General features: G+C 43.0%; 1 protein-coding gene across 1 annotated transcript in view; it reads right to left on the minus strand.

Annotated features, from left to right (window-relative positions):
* SOCS5 (suppressor of cytokine signaling 5) overlaps window positions 1-13,379 on the minus strand; it is a 31,504-nt gene extending 18,125 nt beyond the window's left edge. Inside the window, exon 1 of the mRNA XM_080615819.1 lies at window positions 13,251-13,379. The gene's annotated coding sequence lies outside the window, so the exon portion shown is untranslated. The remainder of the gene's footprint in view (window positions 1-13,250) is intronic.
* Between the last annotated feature and the right edge of the window lie 8,884 nt (window positions 13,380-22,263).

Genomic DNA, 22,263 nt, shown 5'->3' on the forward strand with positions numbered 1-22,263 from the left:
TTTTGTTTGTTGCTTTGCAGAATAGACTTTAAGTATTATATAGAATTAATTATAGAATATAATGTATTCTGCATAATATTATATTATATATATAATATAAAATATATTATTAATATATACAGAATATAATGTATTCTGTATAATATTATATTTTATATATAATATAAAATATTATAGTATAAATTATACTTAAAGTCTATTCTGCAAAGCAACAAACAAAACCAACCCCAATCCAAACAAACAAAAAACCTCACAAAACCAAACAAAACCCCCAAAATAAACAAAACCCCAAACAAAACAAATATATATAACATAAAATGATATAGAATACATTATATTCTATACTTAATTCTATATAATATAAATTATAGTATATTGTCTATTCTAGACTTCATAGAATAGAGGTTCAGTTGGAAGGAACTGTCAATGATTATCTAGTCCATCTGTCTGACCAATTCAGGGCTGACCAAAAGTTAAAGCATGTTATTAAGGGCACTGTCCAAATGTCTCTTAAGCAGTGACAGGCTTGCAGCATTAGCCACCTCCTTAGAAAGCCTCTTTCAGTGTTTGACCACCCCCTCAGTAAAGAAATGCTTCCTAATGCCCAGTCCAATCCTCTCCTGGCAGAACTCTGCACTGTTCCCATGCATCCTGTCACTGGATAACAGTGACACAAGATCAGAACCTCCCTCTCCAATTCTTCTCAGGAAGCTGCAGAGAACAATGAGGTCGCCCCTCAGCCTCCTTTTCTCCAAACTAGACAAGCCCAAAGTTCTCAACCGCTCCTTACAGGACACTCCTGCCAGCCCTTTCAGCAGCTCTGTTGCTCTCCTATGGACACAGTCAAGGACTTCACCATGTTGCCTCAACAGATTTCCATGGTCATACATCCTTTCTACCCGAGGAGAGGGGAGAAAGATGCAAAAGCAGCAATAATTCCTTTAACAGCACCATGTGTTGGCACCATATAACAGCCCTGGGATCACACATAAGTTTGGTATCGCTACCACCAGCAGTTGTGCTACTACGGACATGCTGCAAGCTTCAGCTCTGCAGATTACACACACAGAGAACTTGGTTTCACCTCCTTCTCCTCCCTCACTTTATAATACATGCATTTGCTGCTGCTCCTCACAAAATTCAACTCTATGTTCTTTCTGTGCACTCCTATACAACCACCCAAGTACATAAATACACAGTTCACTCCTATCTACTTACTTCCTGGATGTATAGGATAAGTAAGCTGGCAAAGCCTCTTGAGCAGCAATTTCCTACATGCATTTATTTGAGCCCCAGGCTTAGTTCCTGCATTGAGGCATTAACTACCTATGCTGCCTAAAATGTTGAAGTACAATCACTTTCCATTAGAGCTAAACACATGGTTCAACTCCAAAATTAGTAAAAAGATTATAAAATACACATACAAAGCTAAATGAGTAGGAAACAAGGATCAGAAGCACTGGATTCATCTAAGCTTAAGGGATTTGCAAATGCTGCTGTATCGGCAGGCCTACCTAGTGAGATTTTGTAACAGAGAGGTAGCTGTGCACACTGATAATTCTTTTCCCCATTTGGCTTCCATCGCTGTCCCAGATCAAAGTCCAGATTTTTTTCCAGCAAAGCTGTATCTAACACCACCATAACTCCTGCTACACAAACCATGGGTTTGACAGCACAGTAATGATAGCTAAGCTCAAGACTACTTCTCCATGCCAATAACAAACTCAGCTGAGTTTGTGAAGCATTTCTTGATCGCTCCTTGTATCAGCACTATGGTGTTTTTGTAAAATAGAAGCACACACTGAGCATTAGGAATATATCTCTATTAAGTCTCAAAAACCAACGGTCTATGTTATATTTATGCAATAACGTATAGTTAATTAACTATGCTCCAAACAAGGTTCTAGTCCCTGCATCATAAGATTCCACAACAGTAATGTGGAGACACTAACCCCTGCCAAATATCTTTATGTATCTTTTTCTCTAGTTCTGATAGTTTTCCTCCAGAATCGACTAGATCAAATATATTCACAAATTATCATCTTCCTGCTTTCATTCTAGTTAATCGGAGAGCAGGTTTTCTACATGCAAACACTGGTTTGTAAACAGCCTAGCAAGTGCTATGCAATCCATGTGAAAAGACACGCTGTACATATGTAGTATCCTAATGTAATTCCATCCAGAGGTGGTTGTAAGAAGAAAACTCATATTCATTGCAAATCCTGAGCCAAATAAGAGAGTTCTTTGCCACTGTGAACACAACTTACAGTGATTAATGACAGAACTAAATATCCTTCAGAAGAGAGGCATGAGCTGAATATTATCACACACTATTCAATGACTTAAGTACATCATCCTGCTGCCACAGAGCGCCACTCCTGCCTCCTCAGCCCCTCCAGGACACCAAAGGAACGTGCATAAGCTAGCAAGGCAGAAGAGAAGAAATTCTGTGAGTCACATCATCCATGATGTCAGCATATTCTTAAATCAATAACTGCTAAATTACTGCCCTCTCCAAACTCAGCATGACTTCAAAAAAGACAGGGTACCATGCTGAACCCAGGACACGTGCTTTAGAGGTGCCAGCCTCACTGTTAGCAGGAAGCTTGGAGGCAGTAGGCTTTAAAGATGCCTCAACATCAACTTGCTGGGAAAACTGAAGAGCTTCCACAGAACTGCTATCTGTTTCACAAGTAAGCTGTACCCCAATAACTTTCTCACTAAATTAAATCAGTTTTATACTTCCTTGAGCAACAGCTCACAGTAGATCTACAAATTGCCTAGGAAACAGTTTTGAAAACCTTACTAGCACCTACTCCTATGTTTGCCTTTGGCAGAGAAAAGGTTTTGACTCATTTTTATGTTCAATTAATCCACAGTCACATTCTACACAGACTGCTGGAAAAACTCAGCTTGCTGGAAATGGTAACTATAATTACTGACCCTCTCCAAGTCAGCCAACATTAAATTGCAAAGTAGATTTTTTGCCATTTGAGGCATAACTTAATGGTACAAAGAAAAGCAAGTCTGAGTGCAACAGAGGAAACCAAGCCCAACATTAGTGAGAACTCAGAAAATTAAATACAAGCAGCGTATTTAATTTAAGTACATGAAAGACTTGAAAACAGACCCTGAACAAGGCTGGCCTCTTTCTAGATTTAGCGTGTGTAACAAAAAGGGTCAAACTATTTCTTTGCACATCTTTGCTGTATCAAACTTCAGCCTGTCAAATAAAGCATTAATAGTAAAAAAAGAACATAATTCCATCAAATTTCATAGCAATGAAAAAATAATAAGCCACAGCTGTATGGCATTTCATCTCTTACATAACAATAGTCTCTTTTCTCCACAATTTTCAGGTCTGCTTTACTCATTCTTCTCTGGGATTATGAAGAAAGAAAAAGATAGTCTTACTGCCTCTGTATTTCTCAGGAAAACAGAAAACACCACTGCAGGCATCCCATTAAGAAACTCGTGTGAAATTATACATGCCTCTCTTGATGAAACTGGCAAATCAAGATTCTTTTCACTTATGACAGGCTTCGAAGCAACTACAGGGATGACATATTCCTCAACAATGCATAGGTATAGTATTAGTATGACATGTTAACTTTACTAGCACTGAGTATGCCATGTTAACTTTACTAGCACTGAGGAGGTTTGCTTTATAGAATCACAGGATGGTTTGGGTTGGAAGGGGCCTTAAAGATCATCCAGGTCCCTGCCAGAGGCAAGGACACCTTCCACTAGACAAGACTGCTCTAGGCCCTGTCCAACCTGGCCTTGAACATTGCCAGGGATGGGGCACTGTGTGGATTGAGTTCCGCTATAAAATTGATTAATCTCTCATATGTGAACTGAAGTTTAAAAAACATATCACAGAATTCATGGGCTATGTAGACCTCTTGCAGTCTTTGTTTCTTCTCCTACACAGTCAAAGTAAGGGAGTTATTTGCATAACTGAAACAAAAGATTATTTTATAAAATGGTAATTTTTGAGCCTATAAGCAAGAACTTACAGGACTAAGGCTAAAGTCATTTGCATCTTAAGAATCATTTATGAAATAGATATAAACTGCACATTTTCAGCTTATCCATTATCATCTGTGATGCTCAGGGAGAGTATTTTCTACCCAAATAAACCAACTGTATTGCTGAAAACAGAGCTGTAAATTTTCTCTGGAGCTCATTAGCAACAAGGATTTCCAAATGTCAGTTAAATATAGATAGCCTCAAAAAGACAACTGATGATACATTACTATGCTAATTTTTTCCATTCTCAAAATTCTTATCAAAACTACTTGTAAAAAAAGGAAAAAAGCACTAAAAAAAAAAAAAAAAAAAGCTAACAGTGATCAGCAGATACAGGGAAGGGACAAATCAAACACCACAAAGCAGCGAGATTTCAAACTTTCAGGCCACTGCAGAGTTGACCCCTAGAAGCTGCCTTCTAGAGCTAGTGCTGGAAACAAGTATAAGCTTAATTAACAAAAGGTCAGGTTTGCCTGAATTACATGGTCCACTACAGAACAAAGTGTTTTCCCAACACCACATGCCATACTGAATCTAAGTCCAAACCTTAATCTAAAATACAAGATGACTACTACTTTTTCAGACACAAGTTACTCGCTGGCCTGGACCTTAAGGTCCTAACCTCACTTACTCTGTTCACAACTCTTAGACAAGCATCAAAATAGAAAACCTGTTCAATGCAAGTGGTCACCAGTCCTCCACACAAGCAACTCTGAGCTATAGATGAGTGTAATGACTTGATAGTTCTGAATTTAAGTCACATTCCTTCCGACAAAAACATTGAAAATCCTTTAACAGATGCTTCACTCCCAGAGGAGTTTGAGAGAACAAAACCATGTCATATGCATATAAGGACTAATAGTTCTACTGACAAAAATGCTAAATCCTCTAACAGATGCTTCAGATCCCAAGGAATTTGGGAGAACAAAACCATATCATCTGCACATGACAATTGACACTGGTCAACCCAGACTCATGAGGCAAAGCAGTTTTCTCCCTTCTTATAGCACAACTGTTTCAGCATTATAATAATTAGAATTTTCGACAGGTTTCCAGATTTTTCTTTTTAGTTCCAGTAAAGGGAAATGGAAGATCAGCAGATCAAGCTGAAAGAGTCCTTGTAGTTATTCAAAGAAGTGTTGCTGAAATATAATGCAATGGGTGATAAGAATACCTCTATAATATAGATTACCGTGTAGATTTACTGAATTTGCAAACTTTTAACTGAAACATGAAAGCACCATAACAGAAGTTATTTTGGAATTGTCATACTGGAGGACTAATTGCTAAGCTACCTTTATTGTAAAGAACAAAAGATCATTTTTATGCTTAAAGTGAGTAAATTAACAGGAATTAGAAAAATCAGTATTTCTACATTTTTACCAGTGCACAACATCTTAACCTTCCCGAATGAAGTTTTTTTTCCAAAAGTCCATGTCACACATTCTCTTCTAAAACCAGCTAAGTCACCAAATGACCCCACCAACAACTGCAATGTTGTAATCCAAGATGTGACATAAGTTTGTTAATTACCAAACCAGGCTATGAGCTAATAACATGAGCAAATACAAACAAGGAGACAATGCACACATCCTCTCCCAGAGTCCATACTTTGCAATTCAGGGCCTTAAACCAGAGCTCATACCTCTGCATTCTCCAGAATTAACAGAATTTTTAACCTCATAATACTAATCTAAATTACATATAGTTTGTCTTACATCTGTAAGAATGAGAAGCCCTGTTATCAAATTTCTTGCTTCCATAAATAAGGCGTCCAAATTTTAAGGACAATAGTTTTTCCAGAACTTCTTCAGTGGATAAACCACACACATTTTTGAAGATGAAGCTGGTCTGATACCAAAACTTGAAATCCAATTTACATCCAGATTTACCCAGCATCATGACAATCTGCATTCAGGCCTTGACCTACTCATCCCATCACATACCCCAGCCCACCCTCTTACAGTGACACCAGCACCCACAATCAATTAGTCTCCCTCAACAAGCCATCACCAACTAACCCAAGAGAAAAAAAGAAAGGAGAACATCATGGATTAGAACAACTGACTGATCAAAAAATGAGAAACTCTGACAGAGAATCTGGGGACCCCAAGTGCATAATACTACGGGTCCAATTTAGGACAGGTCACACAGAAGCTTTATTAACTATGATCACAGCAAGAGAACATTGATAGCACCTCTCCCAGTTCTCTGCCAAGTGGTCACGAAGACCCAACTTATATACTGCTTCAGAAAAAGGAAAAAACCAATCATTTCAATGTTAACAAGACCAGGTACCCATCCCTGGGTGGGATGGACTCCTGAAGTTCCTTGCTAAACAGCTACCATTCTAAGGAGGACTCAAGCAGCGAATAACATGACAATATGGAGAGATGGTTTTGGTGGAGCCTATAAGAGTGGCACAGCCACATGGTATCATCCTGGCTCACAAGTGGAATGGTGGAAACAATCACAGACTGATACCTTACAGTTGAAAGGAATGTTCTTTTAGTAAAGATAAGAATCAGAAGTCTGGCTAAGAGGTTAAGTATTAGTAATTTTAACACCACAACTGTTTGGCAGCTTGAGAATACATAGTTATTTTCCTCTTCTAAGCCATAAGTAAGACCAATATATAAGAAATGCGATCTACAAAGTCCAAAATACTGCAACACACAAATGAATAGAAACTTGAACTTATTGGGCAAACTTTAAATAAATAAAAAAAAGTGTTTGGGTAAAATTGCTGGTTTAAGTACTCATCCAGCACATCTCAAGTAATAAACTGCAAATCAATTTTAAAATGCTATTTGTACATTTAATTGAATTCCACTTTCTATCCAAGTGAGGTTTAACATACGTTTAAAAAAAAGAAGTATGTAATTCACCATTCCCCAACAGAAATGTGAAAATTAAAGATCTAGGAAAACAAAGCATCAACTAAGCGGTATAAGTGTTTAACCAATCTATCACACAAAGAATTCAGTCAACTCAAGATTAAAGATAATTTACAGTCTAAAATTAATTCACTTTATCCATATGCTACTTCAAAAGAACAAGAGACCTCTTATTGCACTAGTGAAATGATTAAAATACTTCCTTCTTCACAGAGGCCAAACGCAAAAGCTCTCCAAAAACAAAGTTCAGTAATGGGTATTTTTTCCATAAGCGAGGCAGTCAGTAAATCAGACTCTACTGCACATGCCTTATACTGCAAAACCAAAAACCTAAGGTAGAGAGGCACAGTATACAGGTAGGTATAACAGCCGATGCACCCAAGCAGACAGAATTCAAGGCATCAGAAGCTCTGAGACATCTTGAAATGGAAGTCTGGAGTTCAAATTCTTTTCAAGAAACAGGGTACTTGCAGGTCTGCCCTATTAAACACATTCATCCTTAGCTGGCCAAGTTCCATGAATAAAATTATGTCAAAGTGGCATAAACAATCACTACAAACTAAGATTTTGTTACTGAAGGCCAAATATTCCAAGAGATTCTCTCAATCCTAATTCATTCAACTGCAGTCCTTGAGTCTCTAGTAGCCTAATGGGAATTTGTACAGGGTGCTAAGTGACAGCCTTTTTTATCCCAGAATTACAATTCTTAATCCTATGATTGACATTTGGGCCTTGCACAATGAGGCCCAAATGATTCTACCTGGGAGCCAGCCTGACTGTCGCATTATTATCAGGATTCATTCTGCTGAGGAGGAACAAAACTGTTAACAGATTTAGTATTGCAGAAAAACTTTTTTCAATTGTTTCTGCTGTACTTCAATTTTTAAACACTCCTTCAAATTTCACCTCGGTAAATGTACTCCAATCAGAAATTGCTGAGGCACTTCCAAACACCAAGTTTCTGTCTGTAAGAAACTGGTGCTCACTACTGCAGTATGTATTGAGATACAACAGATGCCCCATGCATCTTCAACAACAGTGAGAATATTTATTTTAAAACCTGGGTTTATAAAGAGACCTTGTGCACTGCACTGATTTTTTTTCTTACTCTGCTGCAGCAAAAAGAAAACTCCTGACCTCTTCGACTCTTCAACCAGCGTAGAGACCCCAGCTTTCTCAAGTAAGGACTACTGGTTTAAATACTTCAGCTGATAACAGAGTACACAATAAAGTAGTATGCAGCTAGCCAGGAACACACCGTATTTGGCTACATAAAGAAAATATTTCAGAGTCCCCAAGAAGTATTACTCATCTGGGCAGCCTCCATCTCCCCCTCCTTCTTATCCCAATCTTTCAAAGATAGGCTTTAAATGCTTTGCAGCTGTCCAACATTAAGGCTGAAGAATTCAACAACCACGGCTGTGTAAAAGCACAGGGTGGAAAGCAACTCCCATGTTATCCAGGAATTCAGGACCGACTACAGATCTAGAAGAGGTTCCTGACTGCGACCTTCTTTAACAAAATCTGGATAAGGTCCCAAGAGCAGACAAACCTTTAAAATTATTCTTTCTTTCTTCCAGATAATTCTACAAAGGAATTTCTGTCATATAAACTAGTGCAGACTACGTCTAACCGCACTCTGTTTTACCCAACCTCTCCACAGCCAAAAATACCAACTACCACCACTGCACGCATTTTCTTACTGAGATTTTCAGGTGGTCTGCATAATCTTATGCCCATGAAGTTAGTGAGCCATTTCGTATTTCCTGAAACTAAACTGCACATTAGATGATTCACCAATTAGTGTATTCATGAAGCTTTAAAAAGCAATCAAAATTTCATTTTTGTTGAAAAATTTAAGAGATGTCCAGCTGTATGCACGGAGAGAGCATGTGGGCTTCTCTCCTTTATTTAACTTAACTAACAGCTATGTTAGCTGGTGAAAAATATTCAGTGTGTCAGAGTTAATTTATAGAGCTGACAAAGTATAAGGGCTCCAGAAGGTATAGCATACATTTACTAAATTTTAAATACAACATTTTAACTAGATATAGCTCAAAGATTAAAATAACTGTCCAACAACCAAACCACACAAACACATAGCATTTCAGGGCACTTCTTATTTAATGGAGCAACTGCATGTTTGCTTCAAACTAATGCACAGGTTCACAGTTTTGGAAAAGTTGATAATCCTTCTGACCCCAAACCCCATAAAGCAAAATACAAGGGTTTTTTTAACTAGGTAGACAACTTTAGAAGACAGCAGGCACCTCAATGCAATGCAGGGCGTGATTAGATGGAGGGGAGGCACAGGAAATTTCTCAACACAACCAAACCTTGTGGCTTTAATGAAGCCTCTAGGCATAAATACCACAACATAGTACTAAGTGCTTATTTCCCCTTAAGGCTGAAGAAACCTATCAAACATAGCTCTCGGGCAAACTAGAGGCAAGGAAACCAGCCTAAACCAGACAGCTACTCAAGAATCATTTAACTAGCCAGCCTATTCCAATGTTTTGGAATAGGAATCAGTATTTTAGGAGTTTATGGTGAAGCCTTCACATCAAAAGTTCTTTTTTTTCTCATTCTACAAAGTTAGGAATGTTCATTTTAGTGAAGAAAAAGGTATCCTGTTTAGATTTTAAATTTGTTTTCGATATCTGTAGCAGTGAATTAGACATCACCACTTTAGAGCAACCTACAGTATGATAGTTACATGGAGTGACCTGAATCTCATCTATCAAAAACAAAAAAAATCAAGCTATTTAGCAACAGGCTATTACAGAACAAGGTGGTTTACAACTGTTAACAGAAATCATCACTATCTTTTGATTAGACTAAAATACATCTTACTTCAAACACCATGAACATGATCAGAAAAACACATGATATACCATCTTGAGTTATGAGTCCATCAGAGAAATACATGAGTTGCCACACTGAATTCAATGAATAGTCATCGCTTTAGAACCCTGCCACAGAATGACAGGTTCCACATATTTTAAAGAAGATTAAAAAAACATCCAAAACCTTCCTATTAGAACACAGTTATTTCTAACCCCTTCCATCTGCTCTCTTTCTTAGATGTACCTGCCATCATGAAAAGAGCAACAGAGGAGAAATTCTAGATAGTCCTCCAAGAACAAACCCAGCCATTTTTCCAATGCTCTCATATGTATGAAGTCACGTCAAGCTATTGCATGCTACCCAGCTGTCTGAATTCACTAGCTGGTTGTACTGCTAATGCAATTCTGAAATCAGAGTAGATGCAGGACATCTAAAAGACCAACTGGAACAATTTGAACACACTCAGCAGCTCAGTCTATCAGGTTCCAAAGTTTCGTTTTATCTTCTTTGTAGTCTGCTTTGGACTGACAAAGAATGCACCCCAAAAACATAGCTAATTCACTCTGCCATAGTTATTAATGCACGAAACCCACAACAGAACAATTAAATACAGAATCATAGAATAGAATCATAGAATAGTTAGGGCTGGACAGGATCTTAAGATCATCTAGTTCCAACACCCCTGTCATGGCCAGGGACACCTCCCACTAAACCATGTCACCCAAGGCTATAGAATCATAGAATAGTTAGGGTTGGAAAGGACCTTATATATCTATATATTCTGACAGAGACCTTACCGCTAAGGCTCTGCAGTGATACCAGGTCCACTTGAATATCCTGGTTTTCAGACTGACAACTGAATGAATTAGGAGGTTGTTAACTTGGAAAGTTGCCTTCTTCCAGTATCTCCCTGCAGCAACCTCATTAACTGGGGATATTCAAGGTAACAGGGGTTATGTTCAGGGCTGCATGACATCTTCAGCAGGAAGCCCGGAACAGCATGAACCTGCATGTCACAAGATCCTGAGGTGCGTGAACCACACCTCAAGATCTCCATAGCTGTAACACAGTTTAACTACAAAATTGCCCTAATGTCATCTCTGCGCACACCTGTGGCCCATGTGAGATCTGAACTCAGAAGTTAAGAGACCTGAGTAAGGCAAACAGCATTTGGGGCTGTGATGTACTCCATGGTCATTACCTAGTCACACAACCCCAACTTCCCTTCCTGAAATGGACTTATGAAAGGACATTCCATTCTCTTTGATAATTCACTGGACTCAAGTCTTCTGGCACCCATAAATTACAGTCTTCATGTTGCACGAATACACTTTGCAGGGTGGAATGGGACTAAAATTGCTCTTTCATAAGAGCAGCATATCTTGGAGTAAAAGCCCTAAACTAGAAAGTTAACCAGGTTTACAAGAAAGAAAATTAGGCTTCTATATAATCCCATAACAAAGACAAAAGCACTTCTAGAAAGGTACATTAAGACACTGATTCTGTAAAGAAGTTTATACTAAAGGGTCCAGCAACTGCGCAGTCTCTTTCCAGTATTGGGTCCTAACTCATGATATTAACAAAATCAAAGTGAAACTACTCTAAAGCTACATTTTAAATGGTAATGCACTTAAACCCTAGTAAAATATCTTCCATGGTACCTGCAACCACAGACGGGTCTTTTTTGCTATTCGCCAAGAAGGAAAAAAAAAAAAAAAGTGCCCTGAAATGCAACTGCTCATCTTTAAGGGCATTTTAAATTTAAAAAATAATTACACAAAAGATGTCAAGATAAAGTAAAAACTTGAGAAAACAGAACACTCAAATGTCTTTAAAGCATTTGAAGTATTCAAATAGCCATGAAAATGCAATTTAGCCTTCTGTACAATGTTTTAAAGCCAGGGAAAAAACCTCTCAACTTTTTCACTCTCATCTTGATACCCAGTTCACCTGTCTTCTGAAAGGGGCAGATCAATTTAAAGCGATAACCAGTCAACTTCTGTGCAAGTTTTTGGAACACTGATTTTTAAATAAGGGTACAGAAATACAAGCTTTAGTAGCACTTCCCAGTCATATAATCTCCCTGCAAATAGTTCAGTTGGGCCACATCTATCCCCAGAATGTTTTCTTCTAATAGGAGAATCCTGCACCAACAAAAGCACTGCTGAAGTTGTTATGTTATATGTTATATATATATGAAGTTGTATGAGATAGGCCATACCTTTACCAAACTTACAAACTATACTGGAATTAGCTTCAATGGGAAAGCACGGTGAGTGTCTTAAGAGGGTTTGTATGGCATGGTCAGGGATCATACATCACATACAATCACAGAATCAGCCAGGTTGGAAAAGATATTTCAAGTCCAACCCTTCCCCCAGGACTGCCAAGTCAACCTCTAACCCATGTCACTAAGGACGAATGATGGCATATGGCATCCCATAGGATGATCAGTCTAAAATGTATAGCTTAGAATCATAGAAACATCGCAGAAACTTCAACAAGGTTTAGAGGAGACAGGAGGGAAAAAAAGAGATAAAAGAGAAGCATTCTCTAAGTATTCAGGGAATGGAAATGTAACTATTGTACATGCTGTGTTCATAAGAATACACGATCAGATGACACAAACCCGATGAAACAAACATATCAGAGACAGAAATGTATTCCACGGGATTAAGCTATTGTGATTCAGTGCAAGCATTGAATTACAAAGTTAACAGCAGCAGAAATAACACGATTTACTGCTACTACAATTCCAAGAAACCATTCACAACTTTGAGTTAGGTGCATATAAAGACTTTTATGAGTTTTATATCAAAACTTTTATGAGCGCTCACAGCGTGATGCTTAACGTGCTACCCTCCACAGAAGGGGTTAACAGGAGCTTCTGTGCCCCGAAGACTCAAAGGAGCACTTTTGCCAGGGTGATTCCTATACTGACAAACACCCGTGCAAGCTCGACTGGACGAGCCACCCCCCCGCTCCTGCACCAGCTACCGAATTAACCTGGTAGCCCAGGGGAGCGGCGGTCAGGGTCGGGGCACCCTCACCGCCCGCCTCGGGACGCCGGCACCGCATTAGGGCTAGGGCAGCTTGAACCCCAACCCCTTGGGGCTCCGCTTCCAACGCCAGACCTCGCCTGGGGCTGCCTCTCTCAGGAGGGCGCCGGGACCGAGCGGCGCTGCCCCTCGCCCCAGGGCGGCCTCCTCCCTCACGGGCACCCCGGCCCGGCCAAGCCCCGCGGCGGCACACCGCGGCCGAGCCCTCCCCCTCCCTTCCCACGGCTCCCTCGGGCGCTGGCTGCCCGCGGCCGGGAGACGGCGGCAGCTCCCCTCCTCCCTCACGGAGCCGGGGCCGCGGCCTCAGCGGGCAGCAGCGGGGCCGGGGCTGCGGGGTAGGGAGCGGCCGCCTCTCGCCGCCGGGGGGCGAGCGGCGCAGGTCCCGTCCGCCAAGCCCCGACCGGGAGGCACCTACCTCTGCGCCGCGGCGGGGACAGCGACGCCTCAGCGCCGTCCCGGCGGCCCCGACATCCTCCGGCGCCCCGCCCGGGCCCGCCGCCTGCCGCTCGGCGCGGACGGAGCGATCGACGGAGCCCCCTCCCCGGCCCCCCTCCGCCGAATGGAAAATAGCTCCCCGGGCCCCGGAGCGCAGAGAGCGGGAGCGACACCTCGCCAGCCAATGAGAGCGGGCCTGGCCCTCCGTGGAGCCAATAGGAGCGGCGGGCTGGCTGAGGCGGGGCATCGCCCAGCCTACCGGGCCGCCGCTCTGGGACTGACCCGCTACGATGTCTCCGGCTCGCCTCCGTTGGCGACCATCTTGGAGTCGGGCACGATGCCCAATGTGGGAAGGGGCTCACCGGCGGCCATTTTGGGTTCGGGCGCGGGGCGGGACTGGGTCAGGCGGCGGGGGCCGACGGGAGGAAGCGGGGAGGGGTTGAGGCGGGGATTCGGTCTGGTCCGTCCCCGCCGTGTCCCGGTGGAGGCGGGATCAGCAGCTGGGCCGAAATTCACCCGTGACGCTCGGTGTCAGAATAGGAACGGCGGCGGGCCGGGCCGGAGGCTGCCGGTTAAGCCGTATTCCCTCTCCCCGCACCCCCTAAGTGCCGGTGGCGGGGAGGCAGCGCCTCGCCCAGCCTCCGAAATCCCCCCCGGGACGGGAAATGCTCCGTGCCGCCGCTCCGCCAGGCCTTGGAAGGTTTGGAGGAGTGCTCGGAGCAGCCCCAGGGTGGGCTGGGTGCCTGCTAACGAGATGGCTGGCATAGTACCTGCTGTGGAGCTGCTCCCTGGATCTGAAGTAAATGGCTCCTTGTAAGCAGAAGGGACTAGCGAATGCTTACAGAGACGTCTGAAGAGATGTGGGTATTGTTGAGAGCAATGCCCTGTTCAAAACAGCTCCCTCTCCTTTTCCTCTCTCTGTATAATGGGGAGCAAGGTCACTGCTCGGCTCAGGCACAGATGAAGTGCGTTTGATCACATCAGACAGGAATCACTCGTTGCTGCACCAGTACAAAAAGACAACTTGGCACTGCAAGCAGCAGAGCGTGTCTTGTCTTCCTGCATGCAGCACATGAACTGGGATGCTGTGGTCTGAGGGTGGATGGTTAGATGGGGAAAAAGAGTTGGATCACGAGGCTCGGAGGGTCAGGGTCAATGGGCTGTACTCTGCTGGCAGTAGGGAGTGGAGGACTGCAGGGGCCAGTTCTGTTTGACACCTTTCTGAGTGACTTGAGGATGGGAGTGTATGCTCATCGAGTTTGCAGGTAATGCCAGAGTGGGACAGTGGAAGGACGAGTGAAAGGGAATTCAACAAGTCCAGCACCTTGGAAGGAAGAGCCCTCTGCAACAGTACGAACTGGGGACTGTTTTATAGGTGGGCTGGGAGCAGCTTTGCAGGAAAGGATATGGGGTCCTGGTAGACAGCAGGCTGGCCACAAACCAGCACTGGGTCTTGGCAGCAAAAGAGGCCAAGAGCATCATGGGCTGTACCACCAGGAGCACAGCCAGTAGGCCAGGGAAAGTCTTCTATCTGCTTCTACTCAGCCACGTGTAGAATAATGTGCCCGGTTTTGGGTGTCCAAATGCAAGGAAAACCTCAACAGACTGTAGCAAGTTCAGTGGAGGCCACCAAATTGTCCAGGGAAAGCTGCAGCACTCAGCCTGTGAGGAGAGGCTGAGCTAACAGGCCTCATCCAGCTTGAGGAAGAGGCAGCTTCAGCATACTTCTGCATGCAGAACACAGCCTAGCATATACATTAGCAGCAAAAACCTCAAAGATGAAATAATGCCGTGTATAAGCAATTCTGCACCTTGGAAGAGGATGAAAAATACAATGAAGCATACATAATTGATGTTAGTTGCATTCAGAATGATACTGATGAGGCCAATGTGTGAATTTACATTTCTAGAACAGGGTAGCACTCATGAAGGATTCATGTGCACCCAGCACAGATGCAGCTAAATTGCCACTTGGCAGCCCTATGTAAACAGTGCAAGAAAGAATGAGCTAGCAAGTAGTAACAACAAGCAAAATAAATCCAGAGCCAGCACAGCAAGGATCTAGTCAGTCTAACAGTTCAGGAGGGTGAAATGCAAGGTCCTGCATTTGGGGAGCAACAACCCCCGGCCCCTGTATGTGCTGGGGACTGACTGGCTAGAGAGCAGCTTTGCAGAGAAAGGCCTGAGTGTCCTGCTGCACACCAAGCTGAACACGAGCCAGCCGTGTGCCCATGCTGCAGTGAAGGATGATGGTGTTCTGGGCTGCATGAGGAGTGTGCCCGCAGGTCAAGGGAGGGGATCCTTCCCCTCTCCTTTGCACTGGTGAGGCCATACCTGCAGTCCTGTGTCCAGTTCTGTGGTCTCCAGTACAAGAGAGAGATGGAGCTCCTGGAGAGAGTCCAGCAGAGGACTGCTAAGATCACTGAGGGATTGAAACATTTCTCCTATGAAGAAAGACTGGAAGAGCTGGGACTGCTTAGCCTGAAGAAGAGAAGTCTCAGGGGATCTCATCAATGTATATAAATATCTGAAGGGAGGATGTGAAGAGGATGGAGCCAGACTCTTAACAATGCTGCGCAGTGACAGGACCAGAGGAAATGGGCACAGACTGAAACACAGGATGTTCTGCCTGAACAGCAGGAAACACTTCTTCACAGCGAGGGTGACCAAGCACTGGAACAGGTTGCCCAGAGACACTGTGGAGTCTCCATCCTTACACATACCCAAAAGCCATCTCAGCATGGTCCTGCGCAACCAGCTCTAGCTGATCCTGCATGATCAGGGGAGGCTGGACAAGATGAGCTCCAGAGGTCACTTCTAACCTCTGCTGTTCTGTGATTCTGTAACATTTAACATCACCACATCTCCTGAGAATACATATCTTTGTGCTGGCTTTGGCTGGGATAGGGTTAATTTTCTTCATAGTAGCTGGTATGGGGCTGTGTTTTGGATTTGTGGTGGAAACAGTGCTGATAACACAGGGATGTTTTCATTATCGCCGAGCAATGCTTACACAAAGTCAAGGCCTTTTCTGCTCCTCAGCCCACCTCACCAGTGAGGATGCTGGGAGTGCACAAGGAGCTGGGAGAGGACACAGCCAGGACAGCTGGCCTGAACTGACCCAAGGGATATTCCACACCATATGGCATCATGCTCAGCATGATTAAAAAGAAGGAATTTGGGCCTGTTTGGTGTAGTGGTGTTTGTTTTCCCAAGTAACTATTATGCATGATGGAGCCCTGCTCTCCTGGAGATGCTGAACACCTGCCGATGGGAAGTGGTGAATGAATTCCTTGTTCAGCTTTGCTTGTGTGCACAGCTTTTGCTTCACCGATTAAACTGTCTTTAACTCAGCCCACAAGTTTTCTCACTTTTACCTTTCTGATTCTCTCCCCATCCCACCAGGGCCAGGGAGGGCAGTGAGCAAGCAGATGTGTGGTGCTTAGTTGCCAGCTGGGGTTAAACCACAACAATCTTTTCCAAGTCAGCAGTTACCCAGTGCTGACTCCGCTTGTATAAAATTCCATAAGTGAATTTTAACTTCAACTGGTAGGCTGTTTCTCTTTTCAATTCCTTCTGTAAGAAACTAGCATTAATTTTCATGTCTAGCATGTAGTAATTATGGTAGATACTTACAAACTTCTCAGAAGTATCAAGTTTTAGTAACATAAACCCCCAGATGTGCTCTGTCTCTTACCCATAATGCAAATCCTCTTGATGCTTCCATTTTTGTCAGGGTTAAGGTTCAGCAAGTCGTCTTCATCTAATGCTACTTGGGCAAAGAACTCATAACTGAAGAGGGCAATAATCTACTGCTTTGTTTTCGCTACCGTATGTTTCATTGTTGGGGATCTGTTGATAGGATGGAGGAAAAGAAACAAAACAGTCTGCTACTTGCTGTGACAAGAAGAAAATTTCCTAATACCAGCAGAGCTAAGTGTAACCAGAGAGCAGCAGGATGACAACTGTTCAACTGGTGGTTACCATCCCCAGGCTTCACCAGCCTGACTCACACAGCTGTGGGATCTGGTTAGATTTTGGGAAGAAGCATTGGTGCAAGGGACCAACACTCAGGCTTCAAAGTATGATGCTACTTGCTGTGGTATTTCTCTACTCTTGTTGGTATGGACATCTTAAGGAGCTGTATCAGTAAGATTCTGTAAGGAAATGAGCAAATCAGGGGCCATTGTGGATGCTCCAGACTATGAGGCTGCAATGAGTCTATTAAAAGAAGTCAGATCACGTCCTTTCTCAGGATGTGCACACACCCTTGAATGCAAAGCAAGTCTCTGGGGAATCATCTGGGCAATCTCTTCATTCATAATGGCAATTCATTTTCCCGATGGACGGCAACGATCCATTCATTCTGAGAGGACAAGGGGATACTGAGGAAACGGATTGGAAGAAGGTGATCAGAGGCTGGAAAGTGAGCAGGCTGCTACCTCCCACATTGGCTTGCTTTCATCTTTCAATGTTTATTTCCCAGGCATGCCGCCAGCTCCTGTGTTTGCTGCCAACAATGCAGTGCAGCACTGCTGGGCATGCCGTGCACAGTGCCCTCAGCCTGCCACTCCGGGGTGACCCTGCCCACTTGCTTTGCTATCAGCCACCGTGGCTGCTTCACCAGCCCTGGGCTGCCACACTGACTGCTTTTCCCAGCCCAGCTCTGCTTGTCAGGATGTCCTTGACTGATCCTGGTTCTGCATGAAATACTGCCTGACCCTGGCAAGCTCTGCAGCTCTGACTTTATCCCACTTCCTTCTTCAGGGTTTATCCTCTCTGTAGCCTAGAGTAATTCTGAGAAAGCAAATGCAGGCATAGACCTTAAATAAAACCTCTTAATTCCAAATGGGACTTCACAAAGTTTGACCAAGTTAGTCAAGGCGTACCTTCTCCCCTCACTCCTAGCAGCAGTTATCAGTCACATACCACACGTTAGGGTGTCTGAGTTGTAAAATCAAGCTGTAGTTCAGCAAAGCAAAATAGTGTCCTTTCAGTTGTGGCTAGCATAGCAAGCAGCCTTCTCTGCAGCCCCAGCATCCCTGCCCTGTGCGCAGAAGTGTCTGTGTCTGTGAGAACCATGGTACAGCTGTAGTGGTAGGACTTCCCTGTGCTAGGGTGCTTCTTCCAGGCCATAGTGACACACAGTCAGAGGACTGCCCATGAAAGTCAGAGCAGTGTAATCATTTGATGCTATCTCCTTACTTCCAGGCTTTTTCCCTTCAGACTGGAACTGGATGAACACTCGTCTGTCCTTCAGCCAGGCAGAAGAGAAGCATTAGTGATGGAAAATCTAAGATAAAAGCAGGGCAAGAGAGCTGGAGTAAAACAATAACCGCTTTCATTATCCTGCTGATGAAATCTTGGTGTCTGCGGATAAATCCTGTCCGCAAAGGACACCTTGAAGCAAAACGATGTTAAGCATATACTAGATAAACCACAAGACTTGGGAAGACTGACTTACAATAGGGACGAAGTCCTCTGTAAAGCAAAAGTGCACAATCCTGGGAAAGGTAGAGCAAGCTCACACAAGTGGGGTCTTGCCTTGTGTCTAAGTCAACAAAAATAATCCGAACCCAGGGCAGATTTAGGATTAAGAATCCCATCAGCAGGCCAGCCGATTCCATGCAGCTGAGCACCTTGAGCTACCAAGTGCTACCTTGCTTTACCTTTACTGACCTCTGACAGTTTCACTTGCACGTAAGATGAGGCGCAGCATGGTGATTTGGATGTTTGCAAGCATACTCACTGCTAATTTTACAGGACAAAATGTTTCATCTTGCTCAAATGAATAGAAGGCAAATCTGCACTTCAAGATGTGAGAACCTCTGGTATCAGAAGAGAAATGTATTTCTGAAATGCTGACCTGAATATCCAGCACACTTGCCCTGGCCAGGGACTTCCCTTTGAAGAAAGACAAGGTTGCAATGACTGAAACCAAGCCAGGGAGACAAAGGTCCAAAGGTTTTTAATCTGGGCTAACTGAACATCAGTACACGTAGAGGGTCATGAAATAAAGATACCCTTTGGTAATCACTGTGGCAGAGGGAGAGCTCGGATTCAGTTAATTGCTTTCTCCTTTGCCTTCTACCTGCTCCAGTGCAGCTGAGCTGGGAGGAAAACCTAGGAGCCTTTCTGGATTTTTCTGACGCTGAGTCATTTGGGTGGATGAAATAAGGACATCTATAATGCCCCTTTCTCCATCACTGCATACCTTGAATGAGCATTGACAACAAGGCTGAAACATCAGCTTTCTGATTCAGTTGCAGGTTCCCCACTTCACACAAGTGTTAATAGTGATTCCTCCTGCCAGGCAAAGGACAGCCAGGCTCCAGGACAGCTTCAGGCAGGCGCAGTGAATACAGTGACGTTCAAAAGTACTCTGACATGTCCAAGAACCACCCAAGACTCTAGGATCTTGGTCTTGATCTTTCTTTTACTGAGTAATACAAAACAACTGCTAGAACCAGTCCCAAGCCTACCCTCTTTTGCTTACATGCTTGTTCATTAAGTAGCTTCCAATCATCCCAAGAGTCCAGAAGTCTTGCAGGTGGAAGGCTGGTAACATTTGAAAATGTTTTCCTTTGAAATAGATTTATTTGTGATCTATTCTGGCGCTCCATTGCTGATTTGTGAATTGACATGCTTTTGTTACCAGTAAACAGCATCTAATGTGACCTTAAAACAACAGGATCTGAAGGTTTTAAGAGCAAGGTAGATGTTTTGCAGAAAGTCAGTGCTTCGCATTTGCTGAAAAGCAGGTCCTTCTTTGAGGTATTTCAAACTGAACACATAAAAGCAAAGAAACCCTGTATCATGACTTAACTTCTGACAATTTTAGCCAGGGAACACTGTTTTTAGTGCTGGTTGTGGAGTCATTAATTACCATTGCATAGAGTGTAATAACAAACCAGAGCTCCCCAATGAGCAAAAGCAAACCACTTCTCTTCTAGCTTCTCTTCTGTTTTCTTACAGCAATAATAAACCATATTATTATTCACTTCCAACCATGAACGTTCCCCAAAGCAGCTTGATACTAAAACCCAAATCATCTGACTGGATGGGTTTTTACAGATTGTTACAGCAGGGCAAGCCAGGAATGTTATTACAGTGGCCTGAGGCACAGTGTTACTCCATGGAAACTGAAAAACAGTTAAAAATTTAGTGTTCCAAACTTCATTTTCTCAAAGGGGATTTGTGGCACTGCTGAGATTAGAGCCATTCCTATTCAAGCAGCTATATTCTCGATGAGACCTTCATTTGTGCCTATTTTGTCTGAAGATCTGGTTTATTTCTCCGTGGCAGAATACTAATGTGAGCTGGCGTTTCTGTTGTCTGGACTTGTTTCGTTTTACCTCCTTTCTTTAGCAGCAGTGCATTTGCATAGTTTTTCAGGCTACAGCAACAGTAGGAAAAGATGAGGTTGAAACCCAGTTAAAGCCACCCAAATACATTCCAGGCTTGTATTTTTCAGTGTTCAGATGCTGTGACTGTACTCTGTATTGCAAGATTGGCAGACTGTACCTTTTGTGATGGAAGACAAGTTTTCAGCACTGATAATAGCACTTTTCATCTGCAGAAGTCACAGTCAGTCAGAAAGGGACAAAGCAAAGTGATGTGCAACTTGGATGCCCAACACCAGCATGAACAGGGTTGTGCTATTTCATCTTTCTGAGTTTTACAGTGAAATATAGGTGCAAACAGGTAAAGAATCAATGCAAGAGACACAGGCCAAGGTTTCTGAATATAGGTGTGAGCAACCTACAAAGCTGCTTTAAAATATCTCTTTGTTCCCCAGGTGACTCGATTGTCAGCATAATGTCAGTATAAACTGAAGCAGCTGAACAGTCCCCAGGAATATCTATGCATTCTGTGGCAGTGCCAACCAGGAGGTGGTTTGGGAGACATTTTGGTTGGTGGCTTCACTCTGCTTGGAGATTCCCACACTTGCAACGAAGGAGTTTTGAGCTTGCTCTGTGTTTTCAGAGCACTGTGGTGAAGATCAGTGATGTAGGACTGAGGATTTAGATCTCTTGCTTTCATAAAAATCTGTTTATAATCAGTAATGTTCAGTCTTAGTGGCTACTAATGTGGTTTCTGAAGGCTGGCAGCTCAACTTAAAGAATAGAAGAAAGCGTTGAAGGAGTTCATACCATGTCAAAATACCTGCAGGATTTACCTTAAATGATCTTATGTCTGAGCATGTGCATGTGCATGTGCGTATGCATAAATATATATTAGTAAACAACAGCAAGGTAGTGCAAAAAGAGAGAACCCATCTCAGGTTTTCTTAACTCTTCATCAAGAAACATAGAAAATACAAAGTGGTTTATTTAATTGTTTTGGATTTTTGGGGGGTTGTAGGTTTCTTGGTTGGTTTTTGTTTGGTTTGGGTTGGGTTGGGGTTTTTTTCTGTTGTTGAGGGAGAATGCAAACTGCAAAATACAACTAAAGCCATAATTGAAGAGAGATGCACAACTAAATATTACAGGCAAATGAGAGTGAAAGGGATAGAATACTAATGAGCATAGAATTCATGCGAATCCATACATAAGGGTAAACCAGGTTTATGTTAAATTAGTGCCTATTTCCTATATCAGAGCTTTACGGATTTACTATAGATTGTACATTAAAAGATGTTTTCCTTATTGTATCAAGACCTGAAGCTTTCTTTTCTTGAAGCAAATTCATAGAATCAAAGTGTCACGCAATAGTTGAGGTTGTTTAAGCAGGGTCAGCTAGCATAGGTTGAACAGGGCTGTGTCCAGCTGAGTTCTGAATATCTCCAAGGATGGAGACTCCACAACCTCTCTGGCTAACCTGTGCCAGTTTTTGATCACTCCCATAGTAAAAAAGTGTCTTCTTTTGTTCAGATGGAATTTCATGTGTTTCAATTTGTGCCTATTGCCTCTTTTCCTGTCTCTGGGCACTACTGAGAAGAGCCAGCTTCCCTTTTCCTTACTCCCTCCCATCAGGTATTTGTACACATGGAT

The sequence above is a fragment of the Psittacula echo genome (genome assembly GCF_963264785.1).
Source record: "Psittacula echo genome assembly, chromosome: 4".
NCBI lineage: Eukaryota > Metazoa > Chordata > Aves > Psittaciformes > Psittacidae > Psittacula > Psittacula echo.